We start from the raw sequence: 12,780 nt of genomic DNA, 5'->3' as shown, positions 1-12,780 counted from the left end.
TGGGGCTCAAGCTTAAGTGTATATGATTGTATAGCAATCACTGTACTGGCTGAGCTATCTCTCCAGCTCTGTCTTTGTCCATTTTGATATGTAAGGAATTTATCACTTTACTACACATAATAGGTCACTCGTATATGTTGAGGGAGCTGCGGGCCTCTTCCACAGCCTGGCTCCAGGCCGCCTGGCTAGCTTATACCCCGAAATAACAACAGACAAATTGTATTCTTTTAAACACTGTTTGGCCCATTATATCTAGCCTCTTCTCGGCTAACTCTCGCACCTGGACTAGCCCATTTCTAATACTGTGTGTAGCACCCCAAGGTGCGCTTACAGGGAAGATTCTAGCCTACATCCATCCTGGGTTGGAGCTTCATCGCGTCTGCCCCAGAGAGCAGAGCTATGGCATCCTAGCTCACTTCCTCTTCCTCCCAGCATTCTGTTCTGTTTATTCCACCCACCTATGTTCTAACCTATCAGACCAAGCAGTTTCTTTATTAATTAACCAATGATCTTTCTCTATCACGTATACCTCAATATAATCAACTCTTCATCAATCACTTATATTCCAAATACATTTGCAAATGTCTCTATTTGATAACTTGTTTAAGACATGTTCTTTGTTATTGGACTGTACTCACAGATGCTAACTTTATCATTCTTGGAATGGTGCAAAGCTTACTCTGAATGTGTTTGTCAGGCCCAAGCCACGCTGCTAAACTTCTAGGATTCAAATTCCACTTCCATTTTCCACTTGCTTGATGATCTTATATCTGCTACTGAACTTATTCTGACTTTAATTTTTAGTTTTGATGTTTAGGTTGTATCCCTAGAGTTTTAGCAGCTCAGTCATCTTTTAATTTTGAATTTTGAAAAATCAGGGGTGAGTAATACTAAGAACTCTATAGTGGGACAATTGAAAATATTGATCAGGGTAATGAAAATAAGGGTGGGGCATTCATACTTTCATTCATTCTCAAATCATAATTTTATATACTATAATATCCTGGGTTCCCCTACACTCACAGATCAGTTTCCCTAATCCAGTTCTACTCCATTGTATAGGTGAGCATTTTTGTTCATTGAAGAATTATTTTATTTTTATTCATGTGTATGTGTGTGTCTTGTCTGTCTGGTTGTGTGTTCTATGTGCATGTGGGTACTCCTGAAGGCCAGAAGAGGGTATCTGAGTTCACCAAGATGAAGTTACAGGGAATAGTGAGTGGCGTGATAGAGGTGCTAGGGACCAAACCCTTGTCTTCTGTCAGAGCATCAAGTACTCCTAAATATTGAACACCTTTTTGGTAGCCTTGAAGCTATGAGATTTGAAGTCAACAATTGTGAAGAAATGGAGAAAAGCCAGGGAGACCACCCATTTGTCTTTTCTGGCAGATCCAGCTAGTGTGATAATCCACAGAATGTCATTGTATTTGATGAGTATGGAGAAAATTGTGAATTCCTTAAGTTGACAGTTGTGTTTTCCCTTCTGTGATCCCGAAGAACTTGCCACAACATTAGCAAAACTTAATTCAACACAGAGCAAATCTCTAAGAGAAAGCTGCATATTATGTTTTTTTTTATTCTTAGGCTGTTACAGATCTGTAAATAATAAATTTATATACATTAAATATTTTATTAAATATATAAAAAATTGAACAACGCATTCTGGCAAAAGAATCATAAAGCCAAGAAACAATGAAAACCTCCTAAAAGCTGAGTGTCAAGCTATAATGTTCCCTGGCATGAACTTTCAGTTTTAACATAGGTATCTTTTTTCTCTTTAATTTTAAAACTTTTAATTCAAATTTTATTTATACTTTTAAAGTTTTGCATATGGTTACAATGAATCTTGATCACATCCACCTACACTCCTACAACTCTCCCAGGACTTGCCATTACATCTCCATTCAAACTTGATGTCTACCTTTTAAAATTTTTAATTAAATAATTTGTTGAATTACCAAGTCTAATAAGTATTGCCTGTATGTTCATGGGAATAGGTTAAACAAATATATATATATATATATATATATATATATATAGAGAGAGAGAGAGAGAGAGAGAGAGAGAGAGAGAGAGAGAGATATGCTGTATGAAAACCCATTCATTTGTAACAAAGTTTAAATATCTTTATCCCTTCTATTGAAAATAGATACTTTTCTCATACAATATATTCTGATTACAGTTCCCTCCTTCCTCCCATTTCTTCCCCACCTGCCCTTATCTCTAGATTCCTCCCCTCTCTTCTTTCTGTCTCTGATTAGAAAAGAATAGGCCTTAAAGAGATAACAACCAAACATGACAGAATCAAATATAATAAAATAAAAAAAAACCATCACATAGGTTGGAAAGGCAAGCCAACAGAAGAAAAGGTGGCCAAGAAAAGGCACAAGAATCAGATACCCACGCGTTTACATAAAAAGTTCCATGAAAATACTTAACTGAAAGCTATAATATATACAACACAGAGGACCTTGTGAATACCTCTGCTGTTCCTGTGCTTCAGTCTGACTTTGTATGAGCCTTGCTCAGTTGATTTTAAGACCTTCTCCTGGTGTCCTCAATTACCTCTGACACACTTTTTATGCCACAATTTCTGTGGTGGTTCCTGAGCTCTGAGAGGCGTGATTTGATAAAGACATCGAATTTACAGCTGTGTGTCCGAAGATCTCTGCATAATGTGTGGCTGTGGATCTCTGCATCTGTTCCCATTTGCTGCAAGAGGAAGCTTCTCTGATGATTACTAAATAAGACACTGGTCTCTGAGTATAGCAGGATATCATTAGGGGGCACTTTCTGATAATGTTTTAGACCAGTAGCTTATGATTTTACCCTAGGTTTCTAGGCTTTGGTTCTTGGTCACCCAAGCAGTGTCAGGTATGGGTTTTGTCTTTTGGAGTGGACCTTAAGTCAAATCAGACATTGGTTGGTTACTTCTAAAAGATCTATGCTACCATTGCCATGGCATACCTAACAGTCAGAATAGATTATGTAGGTCAAAGGTTTTGTTACAGGCAGGGCTGTTATTTACATTTAACTTGCAGAGTACCTTCCTGCATTAAAGAGACTAGAGCATAGGGGTGAAGGCTCCAAGTAGGTACCAGATTGACTTGCCTATGTTCAATGAGGTATGTGGGTGTTGTCCTCAGCTATGGGATCCTGCTCTTAGTTTGCAGAGAGAAACTCATTGTCTTAGCAAAGTCCTGAGTAGTTTGGGGATTTCCATGGAATTGCCTTGGCCAACAACTCAATTGAATGCAACCTAGTCCTGGTATTGGAAGCTTTCTTTGGAGAGAAGAGATGACCAGTTGGGACTTCATCTCACCCTGCATTAGGAGACCTCACTGGGATCACTTTCAAATATTTTACAAAATTTCTACTGCATTACATTTATAGATCACCACTCAATGACGTTCAGTTTCAGCTGTCTTTCTCCACATTGCCCCATTCTATTCTATCTCTCCTCCTCCTCAGAGGATCCCCCCTGATCCAATCCTCATCCTTTCCCAATCTACCCGTCAAATCTATTCCACATCCCCTCCCAGGTAAATCCAGTGTGTCCCTAGTTCCTTCCTCCATACTTGACTTCTCTGATTCTTTGGATTGTAGGGTAGTTAGCACTTCTTTAATGCCTAGTGTCCACATATAGGTGAATATATATCACATTTATCTTTCTGGGTCTGGGTTACCTCACTTAGGATGATTATTTTTTCTAGTTCCTTCCATTTGCCTACAAATTTCAAGATGTCATTTCTTTTAAGAGCTGAGCAATACTCCATGGTGTAAATGTGCCACATTTCCTTTATTCATTCTTTTGTTGAGGAACACCTAGATTGTTTCTGGTTTCTGCTATATGAATACAGCAACAGTGACCATGGTTGAACAAGATCTCTTGTGGCAGTTGAAGTGTACATTGGATATATACACAAGAGTGGTATACCTGGATCTTGAGGAAGATCAAGTCCCAACTATCTGAGGAACCAGCATATTGATTTTTATAGTGACTATACTCCCACCAACAATAAAGGAGTTTTCCCATAATTCTGCATCCTTGTCATCATGAACTGTCACTTGTGTTACTGATCTTTAGCCAATCTGATAAATCTAAGAGGGAAAATCACTGTAGTTTTGATTTGTTGTTTCCCAGATAACTAAGAATGTAGAACATTTCTTTATGTTTCTCAGTCATTTGTGTTTCCTCTTTTGATAATTCTTTGTTAGATATGTACCATTTTTAATTGGACTATGTGACTTTTTTGAAATCTAGTTTCTGAAACTGTTTACATATTTTCGATATTAGTCCACTATAGGAAATAGAGTTTGTAAAAACTATTTTCTAATCTATGGGATGCCACTTTGTTAAATGATGGTATTCTTTGTCTTAGAGAAGCTTTTTAGTCCCATGTTTCAGTTGTTGATATTAATGGCTAAACTACTGGTATTCTGTTGAGGAAGTCATCTCCTGTGTCAATGTCTTCTAGGCTATTCCCGACTTTCTCATCTATGAGGTTCAGTGTTTGTAGTTTTATATTGAGTTCTTTGATGCATGTGGCATTCATTTTACTTCAGAGTGATAAATATGGATCTCTTTGAATTCATCTGCATGCAGACATCCAGTTTGACCAGCACCATTTGTTGAAGAGGATGTTTGTGTTTTATGGCAGTAACTTGTGGGGTATATTTGTTGTTTGCTTTTACTATAGCTCTGAAGTACAACTTGAAATTGGGAATACTGAGACATGCAACAATTATTTTTTAATGTTTTTCTTTTACATTTTTAAACTCAACTTTTTATTTAAAAAAAGAAATCAAGCTATTTTTTCATTATACATACCAATCCAAGTTTCCACTCCCTCCCCTCCTCCTATTCCCTCCACTTACCTCCCCCAAACAAAAGCTTGACTTCTTTTCCATTTAGAATCTGCTTGATCTCCTTTTGTTGTCTTATTGTTATAACCAGAACTTCAAGAACTCTGTTGAATAGATGTATAGAGAGGGGACAGCCTTGGCTTGTTCCTAATTTTAATGGATCGCTTTGAGTTTCTCTCCATTTAATTTGATGGTGCCTGCCAGCTTGCTGTATACTGCTTTTATTATATTTCAATATGCTCCTTATATCCCTGATCGCTTCAAGACCTTTATCATGACAGGGTGTTAATTTCTGTTGAATGTTTTTTTCAGCACCTAATGAGATGATCATATGTTTTTTTCTTTCAGTTTATTTATATGATGAATTACATTTATAGATTTTCTTATGTTCAACCATCTCTGAATCATTGGGATGAAGCCAAATTGACCATGGTGGCTGTTCTTTTCTTTCTTTCTTTCTTTCTTTCTTTCTTTCTTTCTTTCTTTCTTTCTTTCTTCCTTTCTTTCTTTCTTTCTTTCTTTCTTCTGTGTTCTTGGATTCAGTTTGCCAGTATTATATTGATTACTTTTGCATCTATATTCATGAGTGAGATTTGTCTGTAATTCTCTTTCTTGATTGAGTGTTTGTGTGGTTTCAGTATCAGGGTAACTGTAGCCTCATAAAAAGAGTTTGGAATGTTTCTTCTGTTTTTATTATGTGAAACACTGAGGAGTATAAGAGTATAGCTCTAAAACCAGCCTGCCCTGGGATTTTTTGTTTTGTTTTGTTTTTCGAGACAGGGTTTCTCTGTAGCTTTGGAGCCTGTACTGGAACTAGCTCTTGTAGACCAGGCTATCCTCAAACTCACAGAGACCCACCTGCCTCTGCCTCCTGAGTGCTGGGATTAAAGGCGTAAGACACCACCACCCAGCCCTGTTTCTCACTTTTCTTTCCTTGATGCTTTTTAATATTTGTATTTGTTTTGTGCATCTAATTTTTTGAGTATGTGCTGAGGAGACTTTCTTTTTTGGTCCAGTCTATTTTGTGTTCTGCATGTTTCCTGTCCTTTTTTTTTTTTTTTTTTTTTTGCATCTTTTTCTTTAGGTTAGAATTTTTTTTTTCTTTTGTGAATTTGTTGAAACTATTTTCTGGGCCTTTGAGCTGACTTTCTACTCTTTCATATATATTCTTTTATTCTTAGATTAGGGTTTACATAGTGTCCTAGATTTCCTGAATGTTTTGTTTCAAGAGTATTTTTCCTTTGAGATTTAGGAGTTTCTTTGACCAATATATCCTTTTTTTTCTATCATATCTTCTTGTTTGAGATGGTCTTTCCTTTCTTGTATTCTGTTAGTGAAGCGTTCCTTCTCTTGCTATTCAAATTCCTATTTTTTTTTTATTTTCGAAATTCTCTCTCTCAGTTGGGTTTTGTTTTTAATCACTGATTCTATCACCATTTTCAGGACTTGAACAATTTATGTAATTTCTTCCACTCTTTGGTTGTGTTCTCCTGTATTTCTTTAAGGGATTCATTAATTTTCTTTTTGAGGACCTCTTTAATCTTAATACAGGTATTTTAAGTTCCTTTTCTCTTGCTTTAGCTATTTTGGAATAGTTAGGTTCTGCTGTAACAGGATAGCTAGGCTCTAGTGGAGACATATTGCCCTGGATGTTATTGATTTTGTTTATATGCTGGCAACTATGCATTTGGAATTGGGATAATTATAGGTCTAGTTGCTGATTTCTTCGTTGTGCACATATTTTGTTCCTTGGTGCTTGTTTCCTATCTAAATAGTCAGAGAGTGTGTTTCATATATGTCATATGATAGGAATGTTTCTTTGGGACTGATATTTGTGGCTACTGGGTGTTCCAAATAGATTTGTCTTTCTGTATATTAGGAACTGACATATAGGGATGGGAATAAATTTGGGGTCTGAATAGGGTCATGGGAAGGAGAAGAGCAGAGAGTTTAACTAGGATCTGCTTTTTTTGTCTCCTTCTAACTGGGGGAGACAATGAAGAGGGTTCATTCCAGATGGTCTGCTCTAATATTGGGAATGATACTGGCTGGGGTGGGGTAGGTCTGGAGGAAGAAAAGGAGAAGATATTTACAAACAACCTACCTGCTTTCTTGACAGGAGTGGTGTTGGGTTGGGGGGCAGTGCCTGCTGGAGTTGGGGGCTAGGACAAAGCTCGTTGTGGGTGAAGGGTGTGAGACTAGAAGTTTGAATCTGAGAGAGTAGAAGAAAAGTTGGCAGATAGCCTACCTTGCTTCCTGGCAGGTGTGGCCTTTGGGTTAGCAAAGGGTTTCTGCTGGGTCTAGGGACTGAAATAAAGCAGTATGTGGAGGGGAAAAGGGTAGAAGAAAATGGTCTGTGGGATCCACAGGAGATGTAGTTATCCTTCCTACTGCCTACATCCCTGCTCTGCAATAAAACACCTGCTGCAGTCTTTCTTGCACCCCATCCCAGTTACTATTTCCTGGAGATCTCACAGAGCCTTCCTTTCTAACCTCCCTTTCTAACCTCTAGGAAAAGAAAGGAGTAAGGTAAAAGGGAAGTGAGGATGAAACCATTAAAATTCATTGAATTAAAAGCTCACTAAGATCAAGGGCAATAGCCTGTATTGTTCTAAATGCTTTTAGGGTTTCTCTGCCCAAGGAGGTAATATGTTCCTGTTTAACTTTTAATAGCCAATGACTTATTTTCTACCAGTCTTCTGTCGCTGTACTAGGGATAAGGAAGAAGTGGTGAAAGTTTTCAGCAGGCTTACCTGTTTCCCTGGCCTTCTTAGCTGGTATGTAACCAGAGAATGTTTGCTGGTATTAGACCCTGAGATAATGGCCTAAATTGAGGGAATGAAGACTGGTGGAAAAGAAATTTGTGGTCCTTTGGGTCAGAGAGAAAAAAGAGATCACAGCAATTTTCTGCTACAGAGTTAGAGATGGGACTGGGCAGACTGGATCTGGAGAAGCACAAGGAGAGGTATGGATCCAATATGAATCCTACTGTTACCCTGGCAGGAGTAACCCTTCAAGTTCAAACATTCTTAAAGAAGAAGTTTAAACAGAAGAACATTCATATTATTTTAAAAAATGCTTCTTTAAGAAGTCATTGGCTATTAAAAGTTAAACAGGCACATATTACCTCCTTAGGCAGAGAAACCCTGAAAGCATTTTGAACAATGCAGGCTATTGCCATTGATCTTAGTGAGCTATTAATTTAATGAATTTTAATGATTTCATCCTTACTTTCCTTCTACCTTACTCCTTTCTTTTCCTACTCTTTTATTCCATACAATTCTCCTTGCTTCTTTAGTGTTTTCTTTGCTTGTGGCGCACTTCATTTTATTATGACTACTTGTCTTATTAAAGACAGGAAGTTACTTCCTACAACATGGCAGCTTACCAGTGCCTACACCACTGAAGAAAATAATACTCCTCACTTAAGCAATAAACAACTACCAATCCTCCAAGGAAACTAAGTGAATAAGCCATGATATAGCCATTGCAGTCATGAACTGTTTAAAGCTACAGGTGTGGTTATCTACACAAGACCTGCACAAGGCCGGCCAAAGGAGTTCAGGGCAAAAATACTTTTCTTTTTCCATGTTTCTACCTTTTAGTTTCTAAAATAAAAGAATTAAATGGCAAATTTTCCACCTTCTCTGAGGACTTATTTGAAGAATCTCTAGGTTTAGTGGAATATGTTGGAAATGTCCACTTTTGCTGTTTGCAATTCTTTTGTAAAACCATTCAATCAAGTCCTAGCTCAACTATGCTGTCTTGACATTGGGTACCACTGATGCCGATTCTCACCAGGAATATCTGGCAAGTTCTTTGAACATTAAGCAATAAACTTTTTGTGCATAGTAAGAATAGTTTGAGCTATGGAATCTGTTATCTTTGAAAACACTCTAAAGAAGTTCCTCACTGGTGATATTAGAATGTGATTATACTTGTTAACCTTTCATTGTTATCTTATAATAAGAGCCACCTGGAATGGGAACACACACCTGCAATCCCAGCATTTGGTAGGTGAGATATGAGAATAAGGGATTCATGTGTTTCTATATAATGCCTGATTTCCAGGCCAGCTTGGGCTGCATAAAACACTTTCCCAAAGAACAAACAATAGTAAAGAGGATCAAGTAACCCATATTACTAAATTGGAATGAGAATTAAAGATAATGCTAAACAAAATATAACATTAACTGGATGTTATTAATATAAACCTCAAAGCCTCATTTCTTTTAACTATCCATGAACTTAATGTGTTATGTAAGAGAATAATAAGATTTTTCTGTGTGGCTGTCAATAGCATCTCTAACATAACCAATTATGTTGAAGACATTTGACTTTTTAGTAAAAGTTAATTTAATTTAACGTATTAAGCTTAACACATGTCTTTAACTCAGGGAAAGTTATTAAACTTTTCTAAATATTACTGCCTATAGTTAGTATTGTGATCACATTTTGTAAATTTCTTTTGAAAACTGACATGGCATGACAGATAAGTACGTTTGAAGACTCCAGAGTCTAATCAATACACCATCTGGGCCTAAGCATGAAGCTTAGTATTAAAGCGCTTACTTAGAATACATCAAGTTCTGGCTTGGATCCTAAATAATTAAGGAAAAAATAATCAAAGCAATTGTTGCTGCTTTATAAAAATTTTCTTAACATGCCAGGCATTGTGAACATGTCTTTAATCCTAACACTTGTGAGACAGAGATAGGCAGATCTGTGAATTCAAGCCCAGCCTGGTCTACAGAGCTAATTTCAAGCTAGTCAGGGCTACACTCAAAACTTCTACAAACATAATTGTTATAGGAGTTGTTTAACTCTGGGAGGCCTTTCGTCCATCCTATTTAAGATCTTGAGTAAACAGTATCTTACATAATAAAGAAGTCTTTCAAGTTAGCCTGAGAGCTTCTTTAACTACTATATAAAGAAAGTCTTTTCACTGCCTCTGTCTGTTCATTTGTAAGAAAGGTGTGATTCCTGGGATCAAGACTATCTGATCTTCAACGGGTAATCAGATTCACTGATGGGCCCTGAAAGGCCAGAAATTGTTTCATTTCTGTGCTGGGCCCTTCTGGGACCTTGAACTACATACCGTAGTCCACAGGAAAAGCTGAAGGCCACAGAAAAGTTGAAGGACAACACTTCAGCTCTCAAGGATAAGTTGAAGGCTAAGAGACTCCTTTTTAGAAGTATTAGCTAATGGAAAAACCTAAGTTACACAAAGTTGCTGACTGCAACCCATTTCCCCACCCATAGTCATACAGAGAATGTTGACCACCAAACTCCCCCTGTTAGAGGGGTAATATGGTCCCTTGGATAGCAAAGAATCAACAGATGTCTGGAGGACATAACCAGGGGATCTGTTGCTCTCCCTTTTAGACAATAATAGGTTATTAGGAACTAAAAGCTGGGCTTTACCTAATCTTTAGCCAATTATGACATAGAATACGTAACTTTGTATTTTGAGACTGCAACCTTGTGACTGGTTTTTGGCTTTTGTCTTTATAAACCCCTTACAAAAGTAGAAGGGGTTGTTCTCCCTTTATCTGCTGTGTCAGACCGTGAGGCAGAGTACCAGTGCTAGCCCATACTTAATAAACAAAACCTAACTTTTGCATTTGGAAGCTTTTGCATTCCATGGTGGTCTTCTTGGGGGGTCTCAGGACTCAGGCCCAACACACTCCATCTAGCTCATTCAATATCATGATTGTTCAATAAAAAAATAGTATTTCACACTGAAGATGAAATTATTAGATTTTCTTTTCTGTATGAGTCTATATCATTTTAGGTCCATTTTTATTCTGTAAGTTTAGGTGAAATCAGCAAAAATAGTGTTTTGATTACTGTCTTAGTTATGATTTCTATTGCTGTGAAGAGATGCCATGACCACAGCAACTCTTATAAGAGAGAACATTTAATTGGGGTGGCTTAGAGTTCAGAGGGTTAGTCTATTATCAACATAGTGGGGCACAACAGTCTGCAGGCATACATATTGCTGGAGGGGTAGTTGAGAATTGTACATCCTGCAGACGATAGGAAGTGAACTGAGATCCTGGGTGTGACTTAAGCATGGATGAGACCTCAAATCCCAACTCCACAAAGACACATTTCCTCCAACAAGACCACACCCACTCCAACAAAACCACATATTTTTAACAGTGCTACTCCTTATGGGGGCAATTTTATTTCCAACCACCATAATTACTGTGGAAAATCTTTCCCTCCATAATTTCTAAAGGCTGACAATAGAGACCGAAGTCTACAATCTGAGAGTTTGGGAAATGAATCGAAGTTCTGCAGCAACCTAAACAGAATACAGCTAAGCCTAAGAAAGCCAGCAAGACCAAGACCAGACCCATTGTATCTTAATTTGCTTAATCTCTAGTTAAAACTTCCTTACTCACCTATCATTTTGAAAATATAGAAAATTATTACATGTCAATTAACTTTAAAGAAAAGATGCTCTTGCCAAAATTCAAGAAGAGTGTGTTTTATAATTTGAATTTGCTCACAGACATCCAGGGCTCAGCACCTCGACCCTGTGCCTAGAAGGAGCAGGATGATGTTTTCAAGAGCTCAATTATGGCTCACTGTTAAGACTATGAGTCCAACTCCAGTCCTGACCCAGAGTCCCAAAGGTGAAATGCTTCTACGAAGTGAAGGAGAGGGTGAAAGATCTCTATAGTAACTTTACACATGCTCTAAGGGTCATGTTCTTCATTTCATGTGTTCTTTTTTTGTTCTGTTTCTACACTAATAATCCTTATCTACTTACTAACTTCTCTATGCTTCCTATTTGCTGGCAAAGTAAATCCAGGACACTCTTCATCTCTTTCTTTCTGAGAGTTATGGCTCAACAACTTTGGGCATGCTGTAATTCTCGTCCTTGGGCATCTGTGAGTGTCTCAAAAGAAATCTTTTTTCCTGGATACTAATACTGAACAACTGTCTGCCAAGGAAAATAATTACAGGAGGGCAGACTTTTAGGTTTATACAAAGGCCTGGTTGAAAGAGTAATGGTATTGACTGTGATTACTTTCTTGCCAAAATTATGCACTGCTGGAGGAAGTCATCCAAAATACCAATGCGTAGGGAAGATTGTGCCTAGTAAATGATTAACACACTGTATTGCTATGGGAAGAATTCCTAAGATGTGATGTAAGGGAAGCAGCTCTTTACAAGAGAATGGGGGCAACTTAACACATACGGAAGGCAATATTCCTAACCATCTTGCAGATAAAGTTGATGAGATATGTATCTCTGATGACAATATTTCTCATTGCCTTGCTTAGTGATGAATGAGGTGTGCCCTCCATGAGATATGAATGTCTGATTAGCTGACCCTGATTTATGTGCCGAACTCTCACTGCTTAGTTCTATAGCAACCTAGCAGTCCTAGAACCACAACACCAAGAAAGTTATGAAAAGGCATCAAGTTGCATACTTGAAGAAAATCTAAAGCAGAGTAAGGCAAAATTTCTGGATTGCAGCAAATGTAGTAATTATAGGGTACCTAGCAAGTTAGGTATACTAACTGTAATAGAGAGGTAGAGAGAAGGAGAAGGAATTCTAATAAATGATCCAAACTGAGAAAAAACTGAGAAATGAGAATGAGGACTGGAAAGAGATGCCGTAGCAGTTAAGAGTGCCAACTGTTCTTGCAAAGGACAAAAGTTTAGAACCCAGAATCCACATCGGCCATCTCTAATTACAGTTCCAAAGGATTCAAAGTCCTCTTCTGACCTCTATGAGCACACTAATGCATGTGCACACACAACCACACAAACATGAATGAAGTTTAAAAAGTTAAAAAGTATTTGTCAGTATTGCTATAGGATAGGGTCATTTCAGGTTCCCTATCCTCAGCTGCCCAAGGAACTAACTGGGGACATCGCCTTGGGCTCCTGG

Source organism: Microtus ochrogaster, chromosome 6 (assembly GCF_000317375.1).
Source record: "Microtus ochrogaster isolate Prairie Vole_2 chromosome 6, MicOch1.0, whole genome shotgun sequence".
NCBI lineage: Eukaryota > Metazoa > Chordata > Mammalia > Rodentia > Cricetidae > Microtus > Microtus ochrogaster.
The sequence above is the reverse complement of the archived record's forward strand: the minus strand, read 5'-3'. Positions refer to the sequence as shown.